The following is an 11,105-nucleotide window of genomic DNA, read 5'->3' on the forward strand; positions in this document are numbered from 1 at the left end:
TTCTAGATGCAAGGAGCATCTTCTGGTCTCAGGAAGCTGTCCCTTTGTTCCAGCTCTGGGAATGGACTGGACTGGCCCCTTGCAAGGTTGGGGAATGCCTGGACATTTGGGAGAAGGGGGCCTGAGAAACAGGGCTCCTGGGGCATCTGAGCGTATGGGGCCAAAACCTTCCTCTTTCAGCCATTACTGGAAAGAGCATTATTCATCCTCTGACTCTGAAGTTAGTCACCCCGCCAGGTCCACAGGACTGCAGGGAAGAGACCAGCCTCCAGGCTGCGAGTTGGGCCGCTTTCACTCCAACACACGGCCAATTTAGGAGTGGGGAGGTGACTAAAAGCCACAAGACACACACAGATGAAGACAAGATGGTCTTGCCCTAGAGGAGCCCACGACCCTTGGTTAGGAGACTCTCTCCCGAACAGAAAGCTATAATTCAGTACGGACCGAGGTACATTTTTTCATTCAAAAAAATTTTTGTGGTAAAATATACATAAACATGAAATTTACTATTTTAACCATTTTTAAGTGTATGATTCATTGGCACTAAGTACATTCAGAATGTTGTATAACCATCACCATTATGTATTTCCAGAAGTCTTTTATCATCCCGTATTGAAACCCTGTACCCCTTAAGCAATAATTCCTGTTTCCCACCCCAGGCCCTAGTAACCACTACTGTGCTTTCTCTCTGTGTGTATTTGACTGCCCTGGGTACCTCGCGTAAGTGGAATCATACAATATTCATCCTTTTATGCCTGGCTTATTTCACTTAGCATAATGTTTTCAAGGTTCATCCGTGTTGTAGCATGTGTCAGAATTTCCTTCCTTTTAAAGGCTGAATAGATTCCATTGTGTGGGTATACTATATTTTATTTATCCGTTCATCCATTTATGGACACTTGAGTTTTTTCTACCTTTTGGCTACTGTGAAAAATGCTGCAATGAACATGGGTGTACCAGTACCTGTATGAGTGTCTCCTTTCAGTTTGGGGGGGATTTATACCTAGAAGTGGAATTTCTAGATCATATGGTAACTCTGTGGTTAACTTTTTGAGGCAGGGCCGAGGCGTATTTGAGGTACATGGATGGCAGATGGGTGGAGGACACGAGGGGAAGAAATGGGGAGCGAAAACTTTAGGTTCAGAGAGACCTCAGAGTCCCCACGTGGCCTCTCACTGTGGCTTTGGACCTATGACTAACCTTCTGTGTCTCTTTGTTCATTTATAAAGTGGAGGCAATATCTCCACCTCACAGGTGTCTGGTGAGGCTAAGGTAGAGGAAAGTCATTGCCAATCACAGATGGCCGCAAATCCCTCTTAGGGGAAAATTGGCCTTTGTTGAGATGATACTTAGCAAGTGCTTCTGAGAGAAGCAGGAATGTCACATATGGTTTGTAGGTTATTCACTGGACAAGGGCACCTGTCCAAAGGGGAAAAGAGGGGCTGAGATATAGCCTGCTCTATACTCACCAAGCCAGGGACCCAGCATAGGGCTGTGCCCACCCCTGATCTATGCCCACACAGCAGTAAAAGTGGGCCTCTCCATTCAAATCTGAGCACCCTCTTCCCGCAAGGTTCTGTGGCTCCCCACTGTCCTAGGGATAAAGTCCAAACTATACTACAAGGCAGCAGATACAACCCTTACCTGCCTCCATGGCCCCATTCTAGCTATCTACTCCTTGAACCCTAACTCCAGCCCTCCTGAATTTTGTTCCACTATTTCAATGTGAAATTCTCCCTCTCTCTCCACTCAGATGGGGAAATTAAAACTCTGTCAAGGTAAACATCGTGCTCAAGGTCACACTGCTGGCAGCTAGGTCAGAACCCAAACCCAATAAACCCAGAATCTATGGTCTTTGGCTCCAGGGTTGGAGATGGCACTAGACCAGAGTGCAGAAAGCACTAGGGGTCAGAAGACTTGGGCAGATATGGCCCACACTAGCTGGGTGACCTTGGGCAATCACTCTTCAATGACTCTGGGCCCTACCACATGCTAGCTCTGTTATCACAAAGTACTATTCAACCTGAGATCATTAGGGGATATTGCAATGAGCATATATTATTGCTGTTATGTGTGAGTCGGCTGTTCTGGTCCCTCTGTCCTCAATGGGAACTCTGTTGTGTCTTCTGAATAAACTTTGTAAAATGAAGCACAATTGGAAATGGAAAAATCCCTGGCTGGAGCAGCTCAATTTCCAATGGCCTGGGACATCCAAATGGCCCCAGTATCTGGGGATTGTTAAAGCATTCTAAATGAAACAGGCATCCAACTCCAGCAGTTCATTTCCTTAACAAAGACTGGAGAGGGCAGAGAAATGACACCGCAGAAATCTATGTTACAGACCAAGATTGGAAAAATAAGGGAAAAGGAATTTCTGTCCCTTCAGTCTGCAAATTGAAGCTTTTCAACAGCCTGGTCAAATGCAATTGCACTGTGTCCACATATCATGCAGCCAGGTCACGTTAGCTGAGCTGCCCTCCAGAGGGGTCAGCTCGCTGCAAGAGTCCCCAGGCTCTTGTTAGCCCAACCAGGGTTTAGAGTGCTTTGACCCACAATAGATAGTCCTCTGGGACAATCCTTTGGAATTTCTCTGGAAATGCTGGCCTCTGGCACAGACAATCTTCTCCCAGTAGCATTCACAGAATCTGACACTATTCTAGGGCCTTATGCCTAGGGGATTCCATTCACCTACTCCCTATCAGTCAGATGGAAAAGGACTGGAAAAATAAGAACAACTCCATTATATTCTTTAAAACATATTGATTCTCTAAACTATGCACATGATCTAAACTTGTACTGGAACACCCAATGAGCTTGCAACTCCCTCCTGGGTTTTGTTAGTTAGTATTAGTCAGCTACTGTTGCATAACAAATTGCCCCAAAATTTAAAGGCTTAAAACAATAATAAAATCCATCATCACAGTTCCTGTAGGTTAGGGCAGTTTTGTGCAGTTTTGCTGGATGCTTCTGGCTTACATGAGTTTGTAGTCAAGATGTCAGTTGGGGCTCAGTCAACTGAAGGCTTGACTGAGGCTGAAGGACCCAGCTCCGAGGTGGTTCACTCACACGGAGAGCAAGCCAGTACTGGTTGTTGACAGGATGGCTTCTCTCCACGTGCATCCGGAGCCCCAGGGCTGCTTGAGTGTCTTTAAAACATGGCAACTGCTGGCCCCAGAGTGATCCAAGAGTGAGCATGTCTGTAATCTCATTTATGACCTCACCTTGGAAATCACATTCCAGCCTCTCTGCAGTACCCTACAGATTACACAGGCCAGCCCTGTTTAAAATGGGAGGGCGTGAATTTCAGGAGGCAAGAAACACTGGGCCTTCTTGGAGGCCGACAGTGACACAGACCCATGTCCCACAGAAATGCTCACCAGGATCATAAGTTGATATGTGCAAGGGTGTTTGCTGCAACATTATGCAGGGTGGCCGGGAGTGGAAGTGCTCCAGGCAGAGAAGGGGATGTGGGGGACATGTACAATGGACACTGTGCATCAGGTCAAAGAAAGGGATTAAATGAACACATGGCAACATGGATGCATCTTAAAAACATGGTACTTTGTGAAGAAAGTAAACTATAGAGTGAGTTCTATAGCACCATCCCATTTACATCAGTTAAAACAACAAAACATTTTGCAGGAACACATCCAAACTACAAGAGACATGTTAAACCCATTAGAATAGCTGCCTGGGCACAGGTGGAAAGGGGAATGGAGATTTTTTTTTTTCCTGGCCGCACCGCACAGCATGTGGGATCTTACTTCCCCGACCAGGGATCGAACTTGTGCCCCCTGCAGTAGAAATGCAGAGTCTTAACCACTGGACCACCAGGGAAGTCCCAGGAATGGAGATTATTGGGAATAAATAACAAATGTAAACAAATACATAGGGCCTTATGGGGACCGGTAAGAGGAGTGCCATGACCTAAGAAATAAATTAACTCAATCCTCTGCCCCTGAGACTCAAAGATACCCTTGCACAAGGAAACAGACCTCTTTCCCTACAGCTGGGTCACCTGAAGTGACACCACCTACCACAGAGCTCCCTTCAGAGTAGCTGATTTGTTGTTGGTGGTGGTGGTTTGTTGGTTTTCTTTTGCATCCAAACCCTTGTCTCCAACCCACTTTTTCTTTAGAATTCCAGACTCCATGCCCACCTGGGTGTTGCACAAACTGAATTCATTTCCCATCCTGCAAATCAGTTCTCCTGTAGTTTCTCTCTCAGGCAGGATCCCACCATCCACCTAGCCACGCCATCAGAAACCGTGCTCTCCTCCACCCTCCTGCTCTCTCACTCAGCCCCACATCTGGTGGGGATGCCCTGTAGATAGCAGTTCAAACTGTCATCATCCCTTGCTTAACAGGTAGAACCTTCCTGTCTGCAACATGGAAATATGAGTGATACTTGCCCTTCTATCAGCTCAGACACTTTCAGCTGCAAGTCACATACAAATAAACAGCTCAGACTGGTTCCAGCAAAAAGCAAGCAAACATGTCACCAGGCCCTTGTTTTCTACCTTCAGTCCCAGCTCTGCTCTCCGCCTTGGGGAGACATCACCTACCCACGGCTCTCAGAGAGGCTCTCCTCTCGTGGTCACAAGCTAGAGGCAGAAATTCCTGGTCTTACATCCTCTCAGCTTCTCATCCTCGATGGAGTAGTCAGATCCTGTTCCCCAGCATCACTGGTTCTCCTTGGGTCACGTTACCATCCCTGAACCAACCACCATGGCCGGGGAAATGCTCTGATTGGCTAGGCCTGAGTCACATGTCACATCTCTGCACTGGGGTAGAGTCACCTACAGAAGCACAAGGAATGAGAATTGAGGGGAATGGGTACCCCATGGGAATCAGGACATGGTGAGCAGCTAAAGGGCAAATGGAAACTGGGTGGCTCCAGAGCTGATGACCTCCGGGCCCTCATGGAGTGTCATGAGGATGCCATGCGATTATGTACCTGGCACATAGAACATGCTCAGTAAACGTGGCTCTCGCCGGCACCTGCCTCAGTATCAGCGTTATTGACTTTGGGTAATCTTTGAGCATACTAATATTTTTAAAAGCTAGAAATTCGAAAACTTGGCAGTGCAAGTATACAGACCTTAAAATCCTTAAGACTTCTTAGCAACTTTAAATAATGCCCAATGACTTTATTTTGCTCCCATAAATTAAAAAGCTTTGACGTGTCCCAACTTTCTAATCGAGGACACGCAGTATGGCAGAGAGCATCTGTTTTCCATTTGAAACATTGTAGTAAAGGGAATCACAGTCTCGGGGAAAAGAAATATTCCCATTTATCAGAATCCCTGCAGCTCTCCTGGTTGGTTCCACAAACACAAGTCAGGCCCAGGATCTTGTTTTATTCTTCGAGTCTTTTCTATGGTGAAGTCTTCCCGCTTCACCTAAAACGTGTGCTCCTAGAATCTGAGAGCTCATCTACACTTCCCCAAGCCCCCTAAAACAGTCTCCCTGGGTAAATATTCTGAGTTGGTTGGCTGGCAGTCTGGCTGGCTGGCCCACTGTCTGGCCATCCGGCTGACTGACAGTGCAGCCTGGATCCCGGTAACTGGCAGAATTCCCATCTGTCTGCACAGCCCACATACCCCCAGCTCCGCTGCCAACCAGGGCTTAGGCCCTGGCCGTAAGAGACTCCATTTGTACCATTAACGGCAACTTCAGCGACAGCTGCCGGCAGCAGGTGCAAAGCCAAACAGAGCCCAGCTCTGGAGAGAAATCTTTTGGTCGTCAAGCCAGCTGTAGAGACAGTGAAGAGAGGTGGGAGGGGGAATGGTTCTTTCTGAAAGCCAGCTCAGAGCAGGGAAAGTTTGGTCTGGGCCTTTTTCGTCATCAAGTCAATCAGTCGGATGGGCCAGCTGGATGGCCACCCGGCCACACCAGAGCCGAAGGCCCCTCATCGTGGGCACTGGGATCGTCCCACCTGCTCCTCTCATTTCCAAGGAGTCCTTGTCCCACCTCCAAATCCAGATTTGCCCTCCTTCTAGAGAGAGGAGGGGACACATGGAAGAGCAGCAAAGGGACCGCTATTTAGAGCCTCCAGCCATGGGCTAGCAGGACCCCCATCACCTGGAGACCTGAGAAATGCAGACTCTCAGTCTCCACCCCCAGACCTCCTGAGTCAGAATCTGCAGTTTAACAATTTCCCCAGTGGATCTGTGTGCACATCCAAGTCTGAGAAGCAACGGTTTGGAGACTCAGGCATTCACTTAATCCTTAGAAATTTTTACGGAGCGTCCACTCTGTGTCTGGCAGTGTTGTAGTTTCCGCAGGTACCTCGGTGACAAAAGAGAGAAAATACCTCAGCTCTTGTGGAGCTTACTTTCTAGTGGAGAGAGGCACAATCAATGAGATAAATACATAAAATAGGTAGTGTGCTAGTGGGTGGTAACTTCTAAGTGGAAAAATTAAGTGGGAAAGAGGAACACAGGGTGCGAGTTGGGGAGGGAGCAGTTGTACAGAGGATGCCTCGCTGAGACATGGTGATGGAGGAAGGACCTGGGAGGAAGCGAGCCCAAGGGGAGGGGCGGGGGAGGGCACCCAACAGTTGCAGGGAGGGAATTCCTGGGAGTAGGACTTCCAATTTGAAAACCAAGACAGTCCTGGGCAAACAGGGACAGCTGGTCACCCTGGAAGGAAGGCGAGGGTAGTAGAAGCACTCAGAAGAGGGGGCACCGTCCTGGAGCCTCACCGCTCACAGTGTGGTCCTCAGCCCAGTGGCATCACATCCACAGGGAATGGGAGTAGCTTCTTGTTAGAAATGCAGAATCTCAGGCCCTGCCCCAGACCTCCTGAATCAGAATCTGCATGTCATAAGATCTCCCAGGGGATTCAGACTACATATATGCTCCTTCTAGACTTTTATAAGGACTGTGGCATTTCCTTTGAGCTGGGAAACCATCACAGATGACATGATTTAGAATTTAACAGGCTGCTGAGTTGAAAATAAATTGAGAGGGGAGGGGAGACCAATTAGGAGAGGTGTGATGCAATCCAGGTGAGCAAAGATGGCGGCTGCTGGTCCCGGGCTGGTCATGATAGAGCTCGTGAAAGCGGTCGGATTATAAATGTATTTTTTTTTTTCCCACTGTTGCGGCCTCTCTCATTGCGGAGCACAGGCTACGGACGCGCAGGCTCAGCGGCCATGGCTCACGGGCCCAGCCGCTCCGCGGCATGTGAGATCTTCCCGGACCGGGGCACAAGCCCGTGTCCTCTGCATCGGCAGGCGGACTCTCTACCACTGCGCCACCAGGGAAGCTCTCTCAATGTATTTTTAAAGGTGAGTGCAGGTTTGGGGTGTGGAAACCAAGTCTCTGAGGAGGTAAGTACATGAGCTACTTTTTCACAACACGCTTTCTCTCAGGTTCACCTCCCTTGTGTTTCTTGTAGTAACTTCCTTCCTTCCACCAACATTTGTGGGGAGGGGGCTGGTTTCTGGAAGTCCCTGTGCTGGAGGAATGAGGCCGGATCCATGCAATGTGCTCTCTGATGAAGAAAACTCCAGGGGCTCTGGGAGTCCAAGCAAAGAACCACTCAGTCTGGGTGAGGGTGGGGTTTGGGGAAAGGTTCCCCCAAAGGACTTGTTCTCACAGCAAAGCTAAATCTCAAGGAACCTGAGGTGAAGGATGTTGCAGATGCAGGAAGCAGCCCCTGTGAGTCCCCGAGGGCAGGAGAGGGGAACATTCCCGGATGTGGGATCCAATACCCCAGGGCTCCCCGTCGCCCGTAAGCACAAGTCCAATCTCTGTAGCTTGAAGTCCAATGCCATCCTCAATCAAGCCCAAATATATTTTCAATTTTATTTCCCAGCTCTCCCCTCCAAATCTCACTCTCCTCTGTGACCCCACCTGGGCACCTCCGCTCCGGGGTCCCCAGCAGTAACAGCCCTCGATCTGGGCAAGAGGGCCACTGCTCTGGACCCGGCTCTTCTGGTGGCCCCTCTTCTGGCCACACCCCTCTCCTTGGAATGAGCAGTCTATGGGGCCACAAGGATGTGCCCACCTGGAGCCCACATACCCTTCTCACTGCTGCTATCGAACCAGGTCCTTGGGCTCGTTAATCAATAGAAATTGATAAGAGGACATACGAGAAATTCAGGCAAGGTTTTGTTGGGACTTGTGCTGCAGCAGGGGGAGGGGGGAGCGAAAACAGGTAACAGGTGCCCTTGCTCACTCTCTGCCCTCTAAGGAGGGCGGCCTGCTTTTTCTTTTTTTTGTGTGGTACGCACACCTCTCACTGTTGTGGCCTCTCCCGTTGCGGAGCACAGGCTCCGGACGCGCAGGCTCAGCGGCCATGGCTCACGGGCCCAGCCGCTCCGCGGCATGTGGGATCCTCCCGGACTGGGGCATGAACCCGTGTTCCCTGCATCGGCAGGCGGACTCTCAACCAATGTGCCACCAGGGAAGCCCCCGGCACTGCTTTCTTAAATGGGGTGAGGATGGGGCGAATCGGTGGGTCTGAGCCAGGCGGAGGGCGGCTTAGAGCGTCTGCCCACCCCCTTGGTGGTGCTGTGTGCAGGGATCATGCAAAGTACCCTGCTTTTGCTCCCAGTACCTCAGAAGTGGCAGTCGGCTTGTGGCCTTTTTGTATCTTACTGTTTATAATTGCCCCGACTGCACATGCATGCAGTTATTTTTAGTTCCTTATAGTTTTTTTGTGTCCTGTTGCTTGAGGAGACGTTTGTCTAGGTGCAACCGCTCCCGGTAAAGGGTCTCAGGTCCCAGCCTGTCTCAGTGCCACACTCCAGCATCCGGAGCCACAGCACTCACTGCTCAGGTGGCCCCAGCCGCCTTGCACGGCCTGCACAGGCCTCTTTCCAGGCCAATCCCCCTGAAGGTGAAGCGTCAGCAGGTACGCCCAGACCAGCTATTTCCAACGATTCAGACATCGGACGTGTGTGCTGAGGTGTTTCCTCAGTGTGGGAGGGAGTCAGGGGTGGAAAGAGGAGGGAAAGGCTATAGGCTCGTACTGTTCCATCTCATTCTGGTGCAAAATTCCAAGGATGCTGAAAATTCTGAATAGGAACCTGCCTTCAGGTCATTATGAAGGTACTTGCATCCAGATAAGCAGAGAAGCCTATTTTATTTAACAGATTGCTAGTGTGAGTTACGACTCTTTAATATTTAGACGTATGGTCTGTGGACTCCATTTGGGCTCTTGCCTTGGGCCCACAAAGGTTCTGGCCAGGCCTGTGGCATAGCTTCGACCCCGCATTCCCCTTGGAATTCTCCTCACCTCTTCCTCTTCTTCTATCTGAAGCTAAAATGCACTCAGTGCCCATGTGGAGATCATCTGTCATTTTTGAATCTCCTTTCAGCTGGTACCTGAAACTTTCTTTTCTGGAAGAAACCCATTCCCTTTGGTTTAGATGGGGCTGAGCAACTAGGAGCTATCAGAAAAGACAGTCTCCTTATGATGGAGAGACAAGCCAGCTCAGAGAGAAGAAAACATAAACCGGGATGGAACAGGAGGAAGACAGAGCTCAAGGAACCCTCTGTCAGCTCCTGGATCCATCCATACCTGATCCCAGCCCTCCCTTGGCCTTTACAATTACCTCCAGTGAATGCCCTCTTTTTGATTAATCTGTTTGGAGCTGTATTTCCGTTACTGGAAACTGAAACAGCCTTACTAATCATTCTAATTCATAGAATCATAGGTGTCAGAGCCTGAAGGGGCCTTAGAAACCATCTGACCAACCTCCACTATTCAACACATGACGAATCTGGGACTCAGAAAGGTGACATGGTTTGTCCCAAGTCACACAATAAATCCGGGCCAGAATTGAGACAGAAATATAGACCTTGCTCCTAAGTTGTGACCCTATGTTTCCCCTCCATGTCCCCTTCCTCAAACCTGCCCAGACCAGAGCTGCACCCCCGCCTTCCCCTCAGCTTGAGATCTGTTCCCAGCATCTCTGGGTCTTGTCCTGCATTTGTATTATCACTTCATTGGTCCCAGTGGGTGTTGTATCCAAATTCAAACAGCAAACCCCTTGAGGGAGGAATGCCAGCCTTCCCTCATTCTGAAGCCCCCCACTGGGCCGATGGGAGCACCACTCCCAACACAGAATAGGCACTGAATGAGCCCTTGCTAATTTACCAAAGGCCTTGATGCTCGATTGGCTAAATCCAGCCTCCTTTTCCACCCAAGGCTCCATCTCTGAGTTAATGTTTCTCACAGGCAAAACCTTTTCAATTCAACAAGCTGTTTCCCAGGCCATTAGAAGGAAGTACAATCAGAGGTAGGAATGCTGTGTGGCTTTTTTTCTCCATTTCTTTTTGTTTTCAATTTTCTGCCTGTGGAGTTTTGTTTTTTGGGTTTTTTTTTTTCTCTCTCTCTCCCTTCTTTTTTAACAGCCCAACTTGCTAAATTGCACATCGCCAGCAACTCCTGTGAGTTTAGTTCTTAAGTGTTACATTTCTGTAACAGATACTCCAAAAGCAGCACTTATCTTCAGGAGGGGGCTGGTGAGGCCCGCTAAAATTATATTTCCATTTCTGTTCCTATGTTTTTAAGCTGTTATTTTAGCATTTCTGACTAGTTCACAGTTGACACCTACTGATGGAAAATTAGATGAAACTTGGCCAAGAAGGAGCCTTCCCTCTCCTCCCCAGGCTGAGAACTAGTTCCTTTTTATAATGAGTCGCAGCTGTGGAGAGGCCGAAAGACTCCTAGATTTGGAAATGCAAGATCTTGCTGGACTGTCCCAGCTCCGCTGCTAACTAATTCTTGGACCTGGGGTAAATCACCTAAGCCCTCTGAACCTCGTTTTTCTTCTCTGTCAAATGGGAATCATACCCACAGAACCTGGGGTTATTGTGAGGTTTTCTATTATGTAAAAATATCTGGCCAGACACTGACAACATGAATCCTATACCATGAAAATTCTTGGCACATAGTAGGTGTTCAATGAATGTTAGTTATTTGCAGGTCTTAGTCTTTTTTTCTTAGCCGTTTGATATCCTTTGGATTGGTTTATACTCTGAACTTAAGTGATTAAATATGGGAATTATGGGATTCCTCTCCTTCTCAGTTAAATTAGCAGACCATGCCCCAGATACAGGGACACTCAGGCCACGGGGTCAGTCTCAG

At 48.8% G+C, this 11,105-nt stretch overlaps 1 non-coding gene across 1 annotated transcript; it reads right to left on the reverse strand.

Annotated features, from left to right (window-relative positions):
* Positions 1–3,764: 3,764 nt before the first annotated feature.
* Positions 3,765–3,837, reverse strand: TRNAR-UCU (transfer RNA arginine (anticodon UCU)). The gene has a single exon. It is a non-coding gene; the product is annotated as a tRNA-Arg (tRNA).
* Positions 3,838–11,105: the final 7,268 nt, after the last annotated feature.

This window comes from Globicephala melas, chromosome 2 (assembly GCF_963455315.2).
Source record: "Globicephala melas chromosome 2, mGloMel1.2, whole genome shotgun sequence".
NCBI lineage: Eukaryota > Metazoa > Chordata > Mammalia > Artiodactyla > Delphinidae > Globicephala > Globicephala melas.